The 15,571-nt window shown below is 34.9% G+C and overlaps 1 pseudogene; it reads left to right on the forward strand.

Moving 5' to 3' along the window:
- Positions 1-12,396: 12,396 nt before the first annotated feature.
- Positions 12,397-14,449, forward strand: LOC124934986 (annotated as a pseudogene).
- The last annotated feature ends 1,122 nt before the right edge of the window (positions 14,450-15,571 follow it).

Below are 15,571 nucleotides of genomic sequence, written 5' to 3' on the forward strand. Positions count from 1 at the left end.
CGTGAATCCGGCGACCCTGCATCCCAACGAAGAAGATGAACAAAACGACGTCGTTTTGAGTAACGGAACGCTGAGATCCGTCTGCTTCCGTCAGCGGTCAGCCTGGTTGACAAACGGGGTTAGTCTGTCCCGTTAGTTGATCCGGTGCGGGCGCGCGCGCGTGGTTCCGCTACAGCTGGATTTCTGGCGTGCTCTGGGCTGTCGGATGAGATCTGGGCGCTCATCTGATGGTCCAGGATCCTGTTGCAAAGTTTAAGCATAAAATCAACCACACAAGATTATGCAATTTTAATTTTATTTAAAAGGTTATTAAAAAATCGAATTTAATTCCTTTTAAATCCATTTTTTCACCAAAAATTTCACAAAAAATATTTCTAGATTCATAATAACAATTATGATCATATTTTATTTTTTGGGGAATTTTGGGGTATTTTATTTAATTGGTTTAAGTCATTAATTAAACATAAATCATGAATAAATCCTAATTGAATATTTTTAACCCCTTCCTTGGTCTAATTTGGGTAAAATATATACCAATATTTTATCCTCGACTTATTTTGGGAATTTTGAAAAGTTCTCTTAATTAAGGTTTAATTATCACAATAATTAATCTTTAATTACGTTTTAATTCATTCTTTCAAGTTATTTTGAATATAAAAATCCAAAATATTATTTTAATATTATTAAACATAATAATATTATTTTGCAAATAGGGTAAGTCAAATTTTCATGCTTACATACTTAGATGTATTTTTTTACACACTCTATGCATCTAAGTCAATGTGTCTTGGTTAATAACCTACACAGTTAGACATTTTTGAGACAGAACAATTGGAAGCTCACGTCTAACTAAACACACGTTTAATACGTGTTGTTCATGCGTAATTAGACGTCGACGTCTAATAGACGTTAGACGTTTATAAGACACGTGATTAGACACATGCGTCTAATAGATGTTTAGATCTCATAGATTGTAGGATTAAGAAAAACGTCTAACTACGTGTGTATTAGACTGATCAAGGACAGCTGTCCCACATGTCGTGTCATCTAAATTTCCCACTCAAACATAAAAATAGTCATCTCCGAATAACATGAAGACACATGTCTTTCAAGTTAAGAGAAAATAACTCATATATTCCCAAAATTAATGATGACTCTATGGGAAAGGACGTCTAACATTAATTAATGAGCCCTACCCCTAGGAAAAGTGACGGTTAAGCCATGCGACTCTTGGAAAATCTATTTAAGGACATCTTGCATGAGATCGAAAAGTTTTTCACTCTCAAATCTCCCAAGAACCCTAGATTTCTTCAAATTTCTCTCTAAAAACCCTTATTCATCTTGTATCTGTTCATCTTCTTTTCAAAAATGGGCAACAAGAGAATCACCCTCGGACATTGTACTTTGTAGGTGGATTTCCCTTTTGTGTATACATTCGATCAACAGTAGGTGGTCGACATGTCAGATCTCTGGAATACTCTAGTCTCGGAAAGTATCTCGGCGTGCCGTTCATATTCTATGAGAAGGAAGTCCGGGAGTTCTTCAAATCGGCAACTATGGTTGGCGATTCGGCAACGGTGAATAATACAGTTATTTCTTTCAATGAGGTGTCCTATGCAGAGTTCTTCGAACTTCCATCGGAGGGCCACACGTTCAAACTGAATCTCCCATCTGAAATCACTGCGGAAATGAAGACTATTTTCTCAGCCTACGGTTTAGAAGTCAGATTAAAGTGGAGTAAGAAAGTTTTCAAACCCCATTTCATCTTGTTGAATGATGTTGTTGCTAAGGCTCTTCAAGGGAGGGCGAGATCCTTCCATCTCTATAGTCAGGATCGTTCTGACTATATGACGGCCATTTCCAAGGGTATTCAGGTTAATTGGGCCTCCACGATGTTCTTGAACCTGTGTGCAAGTATTGATCCCAAGAACAAAGAGAGTGTGAGCTTTTTTGCTCAACTCAGCCGATTGCTGAAACACTTAAGGGTTCTTATGGGAGATTCTGAGCCTATTAACTCTTGCCGAGTGTTCAACTTCTTCACCGTCGCCAACACTCTCGTTCGAATGAAGAACTCTAAGGAGTCTCTATCTGGCGCATCGAGCCAACAGACGGGTGGAAGATCCGTCACTCGTTCTAAGCAACTGGATGATTATGTTCTTTCGACGGAAGCCAAAAGAACAAGAACAACCAAAAGAATAAGAACCATGAACAGATCAGAGGCTAGTTCTACTAGCCAAAAATACTCTTTGAAGAAAGACTCTAGAATAGTTTATTCTAGAGTAAAGCAAGGTCCTTCTACACTTGTTGTTATTCTGATGTCTCCCCGGTCTCCTCCTGCGAGCCAGTTAAGAAAACATGTTAAGTCCTCCGTTTCAAGAGTAGAAAAGTCTAAGGTTCCCAGGGCGTCTACTTCTTTGAAGGCTTCGTCCAAGGTAAGCCCTTCTCAATCTCAGGCCGAAGTGCCTAAGTTTATTGTTCGTGTGTTCAAGCAAGATGTGTCTGTTTCTATTCCATTAGTGGAATATGTTGTCGTGTTAACTGTTGAGCTAGTTGATCCAAATATTGAAAATCTTGACATGATTCCATCTACTGTCCGTCAACCCGATCCAATAGCTGCTGAAGCTATAATTATTGTCGAAATAGAGCAAGGTGTTGTTCTTACCCTTGTTGTTGGTGTCGTATATGATCAGGCTCTTTCTCTGCCAAATGAAGAGCCTCTTGTACCCAAATAAGTTCAAAAAGAGTCCGTAGTGATAGGAAAGATAATCTAGTTTGAAGATTCGCCTAGGCTCTTTGCAAAACCTCTTACTCCTCATGAGGTAATGAGAGCCACCAGAAAAGTTGTTGGCATAACCATCGGAGAACCGAGGCCTACTCCAAAACCTATTGAGGTTATTGAAAAAGGCAAGGCAATTTCAACCTATTCAAATGAGGAAGTCTCAGAGGCTACATGTATCGTTAACCTAATGATCGATCAGGCCAAAGTAAAAGCTGTTACGAACATCGAGATCTACAATACTTTGGTTATGAACAGAATGTCCAATAGGTATGATCAGGTAATCAAAGGAAGAGGAATAAGCGAGAAATGGTTGAAGTTAGTCAATATTGAAAAGAGAGTCCTGAAATGGCTAAAACTTCGGAGGTCTATGAAGCTCTAAAAAAAAGAGCTGGTTGAAGCCAATCTGAGAGGTTGGGATCTTTTTTCCGATGCTCCAAACGAGAAAAGCCAACTTCAATCCTTTGGAAAAGAATGTTGATGCAGAGGAGAATGCTCTAAAGAGACTTGATGAGATTATGCAGGATTATATCTCTATCGTACTTAGGTATGTTCATGAAGCAGACTACTCAGGGGTAAATCCTCTCGGAAATTCTTCAGATGAAGATGAACCGATGCAACTTTTTGACGATGTTGATTTAATTCTTCCGAAAGACGAGCAAGCAATTGCTCATCTCATGGAACTGGGAAGCTAGTCTGTCGAAGAAAAACGGCTTATGGATCAACCCAAAGTTGAACAGACTCAAGAACCAGTTCAACCAGATCCGATCATTAAAGAAGAAGAGAACAATATCGAACCAGTTCAACCGATTATAACCCAAGAAGAAGAAGTGTTGGGATTCCCTATTCTCGAATCAGAGGCATCTCTAGAGAAGGAGGCTGAAGCCAGTCATCCCATCGAAGCACGATCTGAGGGGGAACCCTCAAAAGACATGGAATCTGATAAGAGTTCTTCTGCTAAGGGGGAACAAGAAAACAATGATACGTCTTCCGAAAGTTCTAAAGATACTCCTTGACCAACTCAGATAATTACAGTTGCAAACATTCATGATGATGTTGTTGACCTTCTCTTCACTCCGACGGTACGCCTGATCAAATTCACAAGGTGTGTGAAGATATTCTGGGTAATAAAGAATAGTCTAAAAGTGCTTCTGAGGAGGATGAACTAGAGCAGTCCCTGCAGATTCACACTCATATCAGTCCTATTTGGACAGCTCCCACCGACTCTCATGAAATCTCTTCAAATGAAGGAACATCCGCTGGTGGTGCAAAGCTTCTAAAGTCTATGACAGAAATGACGAGCACTCTTCAGAGGACTGTTGTGGACTTACAATCCAAAATGGTGAAAATTGTAAAGAATCAAAAATCAAACAAAAATGAATTTGCCTTTGTCGTTGAAACTCATAAAGAAATGGAGCAAACTATGAAGAGGATCACGTATGAGATCAACATCCTCAACAAGACCTACACCAAATTCGAAAATAATATATTCAAACGGCAGTCCAATATGTATGATTGCAAAAGGGAAATCAACATTGAACTCCATCATGAGTAGAGCTGATGCTGAGCGAATAGAACAAGCCGATTCCTTTGCAAGACAAGTTTAGGCCATTGAAAATGCAAAAGCTACTGCTAATAAAGAAAAAACCTCATTTCCCGTGAAGATGATAATGTTAAAAAAGCGGGAAGGAAGTTCTAAAGGCGGTTCTAGAGGCGGTGGTAGCAGTAGAGGTGGTGCTTCAACCGGCATCAGATCGAAGAGAAAACCAACTAATGAAAGAAGTTGCAGGCCAACTAAAAGAGGTGGAGGTCGCAGCGGTGATCGTGGTGGTGGAAGCGATGGAAGTGGTGGTCGTTCTCTCCCTCCATTTTGAAACCTTCTGAGCGGTAAAGGATTCAACTACCTAATCGTGAAAAGGGAAGATCAATAATCTCTCCTCTTCTAAACCATCTTTTGCTGGTTTGTGAACTTGGTTTTTGAACTTGGCCTTTTTTAAACTTGGTTTTTGGAATATTGGTTTTTGGAACCTATTTTTGTAGTTTCCGAACAAGTATCACTCTTTCTTTAATATGATGGGTGTTTATCTAATTAATTATGCAAAGTTTTAACATCATCATTAAAAGGGGGAAATTGTTGGGTCAAATTATTTTGACTAAGGATCAAATCATTTTCACTAACGGTATTTTGATGATAAACTTGTGTAAAACTTAAATAAGAAGGAAACTAAGTCGTCTAATTGTTTTTGTGCAGGTGCATCAAAACGTGCTAAGTTAGACTTAGCCTGAATCAGGTTCATTAAACGTATTGGTTATTAGACGTACGTAGTTAGATGTGCAGTCTAACGAATACGTAGTTAGACGTGTAGTCTAACAGACGTAGTTAGATGTGTAGTCTAACAGACGTAGTTAGACATGCAGTCTAATAGACGTAGTTAGACGTGTAGTCTAACAGAGGTAGTTAGACGTGCAGTCTAACGGATATATAGTTAGACGTGTAGTCTAACAGATACGTAGTTCAACGTGTAGTATAATGGATACGTAGTTATATATGTAGTCTAACAGACGTAGTTAGACGTACATTCTAACGGATACGTAGTTAGACGTGCAGTCTAACAGACTTAGTTAGACGTGCAGTCTAACAGACGTTGTTAGACGTGCAATCTAACAGATGAAAGTTAGACGCAAATAGTCTAACTCCTTTAGATTAGTCTAAAGGGATACATAGTTAGAAGTGTTGTCTAACTCCATTAGACTTGGTGGTCTAATGGATTCTGCTATTAGACGGGGGCGTCTAACTTTATTAGAATTCTCAGTCTAATGGAGCACGTCTAATGCCTCGCTTGAGCAGTTGCTTGAAGTAGCATCCGTCTACCCACGATCAACTAGTTGTACGCTACTCCTACTCAAATAATCCGTGCAGATCAGTACGACAGCCAGTTGTATTCAATGAATTAATGCCACGTAAGTAAATATTCTTCCCACTTCTTGTTTTTGCAGGACAATCCTAGAAGAATATTAGGCGCACTACCAGATTGGTATGGTCACGATCTTTGTGCATAGTGTCTGATGTACCTGTGTACTATGGAGGATTTCCAATGGGTGTTTTCCACGTGTCATTATAAAAGATTCAACCGTTGGTACCTGTTCTCTATTTAAAGATACTCAAGGACAACGGACAAAGACACAACAAGCAATTCCGCTAATCCACTAGTCTTCCGAACTTACAATCGATCTTACGAATTGCTTACTTGTTTACTTACTGTATTTGTACATCAAGAGAGAGATAGAATCAAAGTATTTTCTAGCTGAGTGATATTCTTCAATATACTGTAAGTTGAACAAAGTTTGTTCTGTTCAACGGTGAGCTAGCATTGAAATTGTATTTGATTCTAAGAAAAGTATAGTGAATCCTTTCGGTGGTTGGAAAAAGGGGTGACGTATGAGAGTTTTTCTCCGAACATCCATTAACATCTCTCTATGTCTTTTGTATTATGTCCTTCATTCTTTCATTCGTTCCTAGCTTCAAACCTAAGCAAACGTTTCCACACTTGAATCGCTTCAAAAGTTTATAAAGGTTTGTGAAGAATAGAAAGTGATATAAATCCCTAACAAGATTTATATCAAACCGTTTTCCAGAAGATATCATCAATAGTTAGACCCCTGTCTCTATTGGTGCTACCGATCCTTTCACATTTTGTGTTAGATGTGTTGATAATTATGATAAACTTTGTAGTTTGAAATCATTTTGTGTTAAATGTGTTAAGAATTGTGATAAAATTTGTAGTGTGTTGTCATTTCATATCAGATGTGTTGATAATTTTGATAAATTTTATAGTGCGTAGTCATTTTCATATTAAATGTGTTGAGATTTTGATTATAAATAGACATATGTTGGTAAAATATAGTTCATCATAGACCACCATTTTAATTATGTCGAATACACATATACCTTCAACTTTTGTTAAGAATATCTATTCGATCAACTTCCTACAACCACGATAAAATATCCTCTTATGTCAGGTTTATAGAGAAGTTTTTAAAAATTCAATTATTTGAGTGTACTAATCAAGTGACAAATTATGGTCCCATATATATATAAAGAAAAAATGCAACAATGAGAGATTCGTACTAAGAGATCTATGCAGACACAACTTGATACTATTAAAAAAAACAGGAAGGAGACTTCACATGTATACAAACAATTGAAGATATGCATTAAAGCAGTGTTTCAAATGAAGATATTGTAAGTATAAGACATTATTTGATTTAATTTTCAAAATTATTTTTTAAACAAATAGTAATTAATTATTTGAACTCGACAGTTCGATCACGTGTGGGACATTGTTAAAAATTTCGAAAAATTTAAATATTATTTCACAAGTAGCAGAAGTAAGCAATCTTGCAACTATCATTCTTCTATATTTTCAAAACTGCGTTGTCATGTTTTCAATAAAGCGTTGTCATGTTATGTTTTAAGCTGAAAATATATCTATTAAACTGATTTTTTTTAATATCTAGTTATTTGTTGTATAAATACTAAAAAAACATACACATCTGATTTTAAAATAAAATTGAAAATGTTTTTAAACTATTTTTCTAAGGTGATATGCATGTCATTTCCCCAATGCTTCGTTATCATGTTTTCAATGCTGTGTTGTCATGTTTTCAATGATGCGTTGCTCATTTTTCTTTCCCCGTGAGTATAGCATGATGAGCCCAAGTTAAGGCTGCTCCGGATGAAAGACGTGGTGTACGAAACCCATTTACAAGGTTTCGCTATAATCAAGTGTCAATGGTGTGGCACGCATACTTAATCGAGTGTTTGCCCGTGAGATTGAAAGAAGGATTTGAATCGAATCCATTTACGATCCCGAGTTTCCAAACACATCGTACTGTAGCTCGGGTCGAGGCTGCCACTCGGCCTTAAGATCTGGCCGGGTGTGTACTCCAAGCTCCAAAGGTACGGTTTCCCAATCGGAGATCCATGGATCACAGACGGTTCACAGCCTGGTGGGAGTTCTACAGTACTTCTCGTCATTGAAACACAAGCTGGAGACGTATCGGCCTATATTCCCACCAATGTGATTCCCAGTACTTAAGTTAACAGGAGAGCTATCGCTGCTGATAGATTTAATTTTCCTTCTTGTATGTTAAAGAAAAACGAAATCCAAAAATAAATGCCTTAAGCCCTGACTGTGAGACCGACTGGGCGAACAGAGACGAAAGTCGGCCATAATGATCTGGGAGTCCCGTGTGGGCCGTATGACGCGAGAGTGTATACTCTTTTTCTCAGGAGGCGCCTAAAAAAATGAAAGAAGGTCCAATCCAATCAAGGCTAAGACTTGATTATAAAAATAAAATAGTCTAAAAAGTTAAAAACAAAGTTGGAAAGATGCGCGCTGGAGACTATTGAAGTTCAATTTGGAATCATTATGGTTTTCTATCTTTTGATTACCAGAGTATTAAACTGATTTTTTTTAATATCTAGTCATTTGTTGAACAAATACTAGAAAAAACATACACATTTGATTTTTTTAAAATTTGGAAACGTTTTTAAATTTTTTTTCTCTTTCTCTTTAGCTTGACGGATCATCCATCATCATTTACTCCCGATGTTCAAACCTCCACTGTTGGAATGACTTTTGATTCTAAAAATGAGCTTCTTGAGTATTATAAGTATTATGCCCGATTTAAAGGTTTCGGTATTTGTAAGTTAGGAGGAAGAAATGGTCAAGATAGCAAATAAAAATAGTTCTCTATTGCATGTGTCAAAAATGGTGTATTCACTTCAAGGGGGAAAATAGTTTACAAGTTATACCTTCTACCAAGACGAATTGCAAGGATAAGATAAATGTTGCTGTTAGAAATGAAGGTGCGGTTGAAATTACTAGTGTCTTCCATGAGCATAACCATATTTTGAGCCCGAGAAAGTCGAGACATCTTTAGATCTCACAAGGTTTTAGATTCGATTACGAAGAGAAGATTGTAATTAAATGACGAATATGGAATAACTTTGTAAAAAACTTTTCAATCATTAGTAGTCAAAGCTGGAGGATATGATAACATGACTTTTCATGAGAGAAGCTGCAGAAATTATATTTCAGAAGCAAGACGGTTGTAGTTAGGAAATGGTGCTGCAGAAGCCTTATGTTAGTATTTCTACCGAATGTAAAACAAATGTTTAAAAAAATTATGTATATGATGTGGACGAGGAAAACAGGATAAGAAATGTGTTTTGGACTGATGGAAGATGTAAGGCTACATACATGTACTTCTTAGATGTCATCACAATTGACACAATATATTTGACAAACTGCTATGATATGCCTTTTGCTCATTTTTTCGGTGTTAATCATCATGGATAATTGATTTTTCTAGGATGTGGCTTACTGTCTAGTGAGGATTCTAAGTCATTTATCTGTTTTTTTAAAGCTTGGTTAACATGTATGAAAAAACGTGCTCCAAAAGGCAATAATCACTAACCAATGTCGATCATTGGCCATTGTAATTGAAAAGGTACTTCCGAACACTTATTATCGTTTTTGTCTTTGGCATATAATGAAGAAACTTCCCACCAAATTGTCTGCGCATGCTCATTATAAAAGTATACAAAGACATTGAAGAACATTATCTATAACTCAATCACAATGAACAATATGAAGAGAATTGGCTATAAATGATAGAGGAGTTTGAGTTGTAAGACAATTATTGATTGAACTCCTTGCACGTAAAACGTGCTAAATGAATTCTAATGTATGTTAAATACCACTTCTGGGCAGGCATGTCAACATCTCAAAGAAGTGAAAGTATGAATGCTTTTTTTGATGACTTTGTTCATTCGAAAACATCCCTAAAACAATTTGTAGAGAAATATGACAGGGCCACTAAGAAGAACATAGAGAAGGAAAAGAAATTGGATTTTCAATCTTATAATTTGACTATTTCAATTGTGAGTGGTATTCATTGGAAAGACAATTTCAGAATGTATATATACTAACAAAATTTTTAAGTTGTTCCATAATGAGGTAAAAGGGTTAATGTTCTGCGACACCTCCACACTTGAAGAATATGGGACAACTACTATATTTAGAGTAGTGGAGACCAATTTGGGAACTGAAGGAGAATATTTGAGATATATTTCAATGAAGGTACAGTTCACCTTAATGGAGAGTTCTATCACTAACATTTATGATTCTGATGTGTGTGAGAGTGATAAAAATCGTTAGAAATTCTCCTCATTCTTTTCCTCAGCTGGGAGTGGAATCCTATCAACCACTCTCTTTCAGCCAAACCCCCAACCTCTTCTCGATCTTTATTCTATATCTTACCATCTTGTCATCCCAATATGACAAGATGGGGAACTATCTATTGTATTTATTTCTTAACGTATAATCTGCTACCTTGTCCATGTAGTATAACTGGAATTTTTTTTGTCAAGTGTCTAAATCTATAGAGTAATGCTATGCACAATAAAAATATAAATTATAAGAATGTATTCTATCACTTACCAATAAGAATGTAAGTGGACCATGGTAATATGATTGTTGATTATTTTGTCATTTTTGTATACTCTCAAGGAGTCCATTGAGTACGTACTTACACCAGTTCACATTCTTTATTTTATCAACATCAATTAATGATTTAAGGAATTTAAAACTGCAGTATTGTAAACATAAAAACGTAGTTAAATAATATGACAACATTGTATGAATAACATGACAATAGTGTATAAATAATATGACATGTTTACATGCAATGTGAATTTTGTGTTGTCCACAAAAAGCTGGATACGAGGTATACAAAAAAATCGCGTTTGAAGTCGTCATTCGTATATGTGTTTGCTAAAATTATCTCATTCATGGAAAGAGTTGCAGGAGCACTTCTAATTTCACTCACAATCCATCTTTTCCTCCAAGCCTTGAGAACTTGGAGGTACTCTGGTCCATCATCAGAGTTTTTCCCAATGGACTCTACTATGTCAACGTCATCTCAGGGGAGGTTCAACACGCACTGAACATCCTCCTCGTCAATTTTCAACAGCTCCCCATTGCTTAGTATAAGAGAACTCATCCTGGGATCGAATTTTTTAGAAGGTGGCGGGATATTTTGAAAGGGCATCTTAAGATACCCAAGGAGACTAAGGAGCCGAAACCGATGGCCTTTACAACATCTTTCTAAACATCTGAGAGTTTTCGGACTAGTGAGTGAAGTTCTTTAGGAGATGTTCTAATATTTAATATACATCTTCTTGTTGGATTAATAGAAGAAGCGGGAGGTGAAGAAAGCTTTATCTTCTTAGATTCCTTCACACTACAAAATCAGAGTATAATTATGTCAACATAGTATTAAAAACTATGACAACGAAGTTAGAAAATTATGACAACTCAGTTAGAAAACTATGACAACTCAGTAAGAAAACTATGACAACTTAATTAGAAAACTATGAAAATAAAGTTAGAAAACTATAACAATTTAATTAGAAAACTATGACAATGAAGTTAGAAAACTATGACAACGATGTTAGAAAACTCTGACAATGAAGTTGTTACCTTTCAACCTTATCAGACTTACTCTTCTTAGATTAATGGACAACGCTATAATAATGTATGACTATGAAGTTAGAAAAATATGACAACGTTACATTTGTACTTTGTCTAGCTTCTTCTTGTTAGATTCCTTGATAACACTCTAATAAAGTATGACAACATTGTTAGAAAAAGAATCAAGTATTCAATTTAATACAAATCATAACATTAAGAGGAATCATAAGTTGCTATCTTTCAACTTGTGAAACTGTCTTTATCTTCTTCGCTATCTTCTTCAATTCATTTTTTTGCATTTGTAGAAGATTTGGAATCATAGATGATTATTTGTTACCTGAATCCTAAAATCACAAAGTCAAAAGTTAGACTACAATGTCGCAATGAATAGTAGGTTTTCAGCACTGAAGTAAAGAAGGATGAGTTTACCATTTTGAAGTGCACGAATGGAAAACAAAACAGAAACAGACTAGGGTTTGAGGAAGAAGGAATGTAGTATTCTAGAGTTTGAGCGGCGGCTAAAACAGAACGAAGATAATCGCGAGGACGGAGCGGGCGGCTGAAGCGGAAGGCTGAAGGAGGGAAGAAAGCGAAAAAATCGCAGAAAATATAATTTGTAAAATACGCCGATTCCTTCTAGATTTGTGAATGGTCTTCGAAAGAAATATTGCAAGGGAGAAGAGAGACGCTCCAGATGAGATCCACTCTAGCGATATTCTTGAAACCGGACAGCCGACGACGAACATAAAGAGATCGCAGCCAAATTTCGAGTTTCTCTCCAGAACATTTTTTTGTGGGTTAGGGTTTGAAATGAATAGGGAGACATGCGTTTTAATTTCTTAATTCTTTTTTTTAATTCCATGTTGTCGTGTGCCACGTAGACGATCGCTGATATGTATCCATCCTCGAATATTAAATATTAAGATCGTTATGGACATTTATAAGTTAACTCTTCAAGTAATGAGAATACATGCTTCGACATGACGCGAAGGGGATCTTGAGTCATTTAAAAAAAATGCAGGTTATTATTAGTGTCATTTAAATTTCCCTAACGAACTGATCATCTGTTATTCAGTTGCAATGGAAGATCTCTCTACTTCTTCCCTCATGTTCTTCTATGATCAGCAACTTAGTTATGCCGATATACTTCCTCCTGCCGAGGTAATCATATCGTATATGTATATAATGCATTCATACGGATATGCTTTCTGTAAAGATGGAAATGTATGATTTCTATTCAGGTTAGGGCAAGGATTGAAGTGGCCGTACACAATTTCCTGAAGATATTGAGTTCTCTGACTTCTGCAATCTTAGATCTTTCTCTGGTACCAATTTCTCTCTTCCGTTATTCTGTTTGAGTTCTAGGTTATATATTCATTGCATTACTACGAACTTAGATACTCATAATTGTTCAACTGAATGTTTTACTATCTTTCTGCAACTAGGAGCTAAATCAAGAGGTTGTGGAATGTGCTGCATGTGGATCATCAGGTTATGCTATTACAGGAGACTTGGCTTTGTTAGACAAATTGGTTGCAAAAACCGATGCTCGCTACATCATTGTGGTGGAGAAGGTAAGTAAACAAACATATTGATTCCATATTTCATTTATGTACTCAAAATGGTTTGTTATATATATATATAGTAATCCCCCACAGTTCAATGGAATCCTTAGCACGCCATATTCCAGAGGCTAGTTGAAGACTGTGTTTTTAATCAGATACCAAGCATCCTCATCACAGGCAAAGGCTACCCAGACATTGCTACAAGGTAATAGTAATAATATCCCATGGATTGTATTTCATACTTAGAGTTGATTTTACCTTATGCTGATTAAAGAGAAATATTATATATTTCAGTTCAGTTCAAATTAGCTGAATTTGTATGCTGTTAGTTCTTCTATATGCAATTTGATCATTGAATAATACTTTATTCAACTTGCACTAACACATTGATGATTAAAGGACATAAAATAACAGTGCGATTCAAGACAGAATATTACAGGCAAAAATGAGACATGAGTGATAAGTTAATGAACAAAAATGAGATTAATTTGCTTCAATTCACTTATCAGCGAAGCCTGCCCTTAAAAATGAGATAAGTTAATGGTAAATGATTTTATTCGTTCCTTTATATGAATGTAAATTTGCATAATTTGATATTGTTTGGGGGCACATAGGTTCATTTTTTCTTCATTAAATCCTTTCTTTTATCAATTGGGTTGTGTTCATTGCTGCTTTAAGGAAATGATTTTAGAAGGGCTTTAGCGAAAGTGAAAATATGGTTGATTTATTATGACTTGTGTCTTTTCTTTTTAACTTGGTATTTGTGGATGTACTAACATTTAGTTATTTATACAATTGTTTTATTAAAATCTATAGAATGGGCTACTCCGAGTAAGAGTATTGTTGACCAAATTTAACTTTAAATATATTTTATGTCATTATTTACTGTATTTTCTACTATTTTATAAGTTTGTGTAAATTTATAGTTTTAATTTATCAAATATAGATTCTTCCAGCACCGTTTGAGCCGTGCTTATCCAGAGTTGCCTATTCTTGGCCTGGTTGATGTTGTAGGACATTATATAATACTGAGTTCATTGTCAATTTGTCACATAAATTCCATACATTTATATTTGTATGTTGATATTCAAGGAATCCAGCAGGACTGGCAGTTTTATGTACATTCAAGTATGGAAGCATTGGAATGAGAATGGAGGCATATAAATATGGTGCTTTCTTTAGTTCTCTTGATATTTAAAGTAGAATAAAACTCGACTAACAATCTTTATGGCAGCTTGCAATGTTAAATGGCTAAGATGATTTGGAACTCATACCGGAACAATCTTTCATTCCTCTCAAACCACGGGACCTTCAAATAGCGAAAAGCTTGATGTCATTGGGGATTTTACAGGTTTAAAATTGAAGGTCAAATTTTAATTTGTTAGGCTTAATATAAGCAGGTTATTGATGAGAAGTTAGTTTACTTGTAGGAGAAGTATAGAGAAGAAGTTGAAATGATGGTTGAGAGGGGTCAAAGAACAGAGATTGAAGCTCTATATTTCCATGGATTTGATTTCTTGGGTAATTACTTGGCAAAGAAAATTGTTCAAGCAAGCTACATATGATATAGAATATAGGAAAGATCTAGATGTTTTTACTTAATTGCCTTTTATTAAAAGGCTTGTTTTTGGTTGTTAATTTGCTTAAGTTAGTTAATCCATTAGGATAATTCAATGGTCAAACTTAGGTGCTTAATTTAATTGACTAAATGTTATGGATTCGATTTTCACTTTAAACATTTTAAGTTGAAGTGGTAAGTTGAAGGTGATCTAATTAATAAAATGAAATAACAATATAATATAACTGGAATATATTTAAAAGAAATTATTAGTTACCTCAAGTGACAAATATTAGAGAGGTTTGATTTCTACTAAAACCGTTTATATTAACCATTTATATGGTATGAATTAGGGTGTGTCAGAGGTTTAATTTGGTCGGATTTTTAATCAAAAAATTCATCCCGACACTATATATCAAAATATGTATATATCAGTTAGCGATTATAAGATTGGTTTAGTTGGTTTATCGGATTTGATAGTCGATTTTAATAGTTGAAGAATTAACAAATATATATAATATAATAAACTAACGAATGAAAAAAATAATTTAGAAACATTTTAGTATTTAAAATTCTTACAAGTTATGTAATAAAACGATGATTTAATTTAAACGAAAATTTGTTTGTTAGAATATTAATAATTCAATAAGTTTAAAAAAATCTTGTTAAAATTCACACCCTTTACACAACAAAATATCATTATAGAAAGAGATAATAAAAATATATATCTAAATACATATAAATTGTTCGTAGTTATATCAGAAAGAAAAAGAATGATAATTTTTTGTTGGATCAATTTTATTTAGTGGGTACGATATATTTTAATGTTTTATCCATACTTTATATTTTATCAAAAATTTCGGTATACAAAAAATTCATACATTTACATTACATTTCATTGATTTCGGTATACATTGAATTTAGTATATCTTAATTTCGGTATAAAAAAATTCATACATTTATCTTATTTTCGATATACCTTAATTTCGGTACGGTATCAATATTATACCTTTAATACCTAAAAAATATATTAAATTAAAAAAAATATATATCAATCATAAATTGGAGATTGCATATATTGATTATTGAATAATATTTTAATATAATAATATTTTGATATTATTAAAAAAAA

This window comes from Impatiens glandulifera, chromosome 4 (genome assembly GCF_907164915.1).
Source record: "Impatiens glandulifera chromosome 4, dImpGla2.1, whole genome shotgun sequence".
Taxonomy (NCBI): Eukaryota; Viridiplantae; Streptophyta; class Magnoliopsida; order Ericales; family Balsaminaceae; genus Impatiens; species Impatiens glandulifera.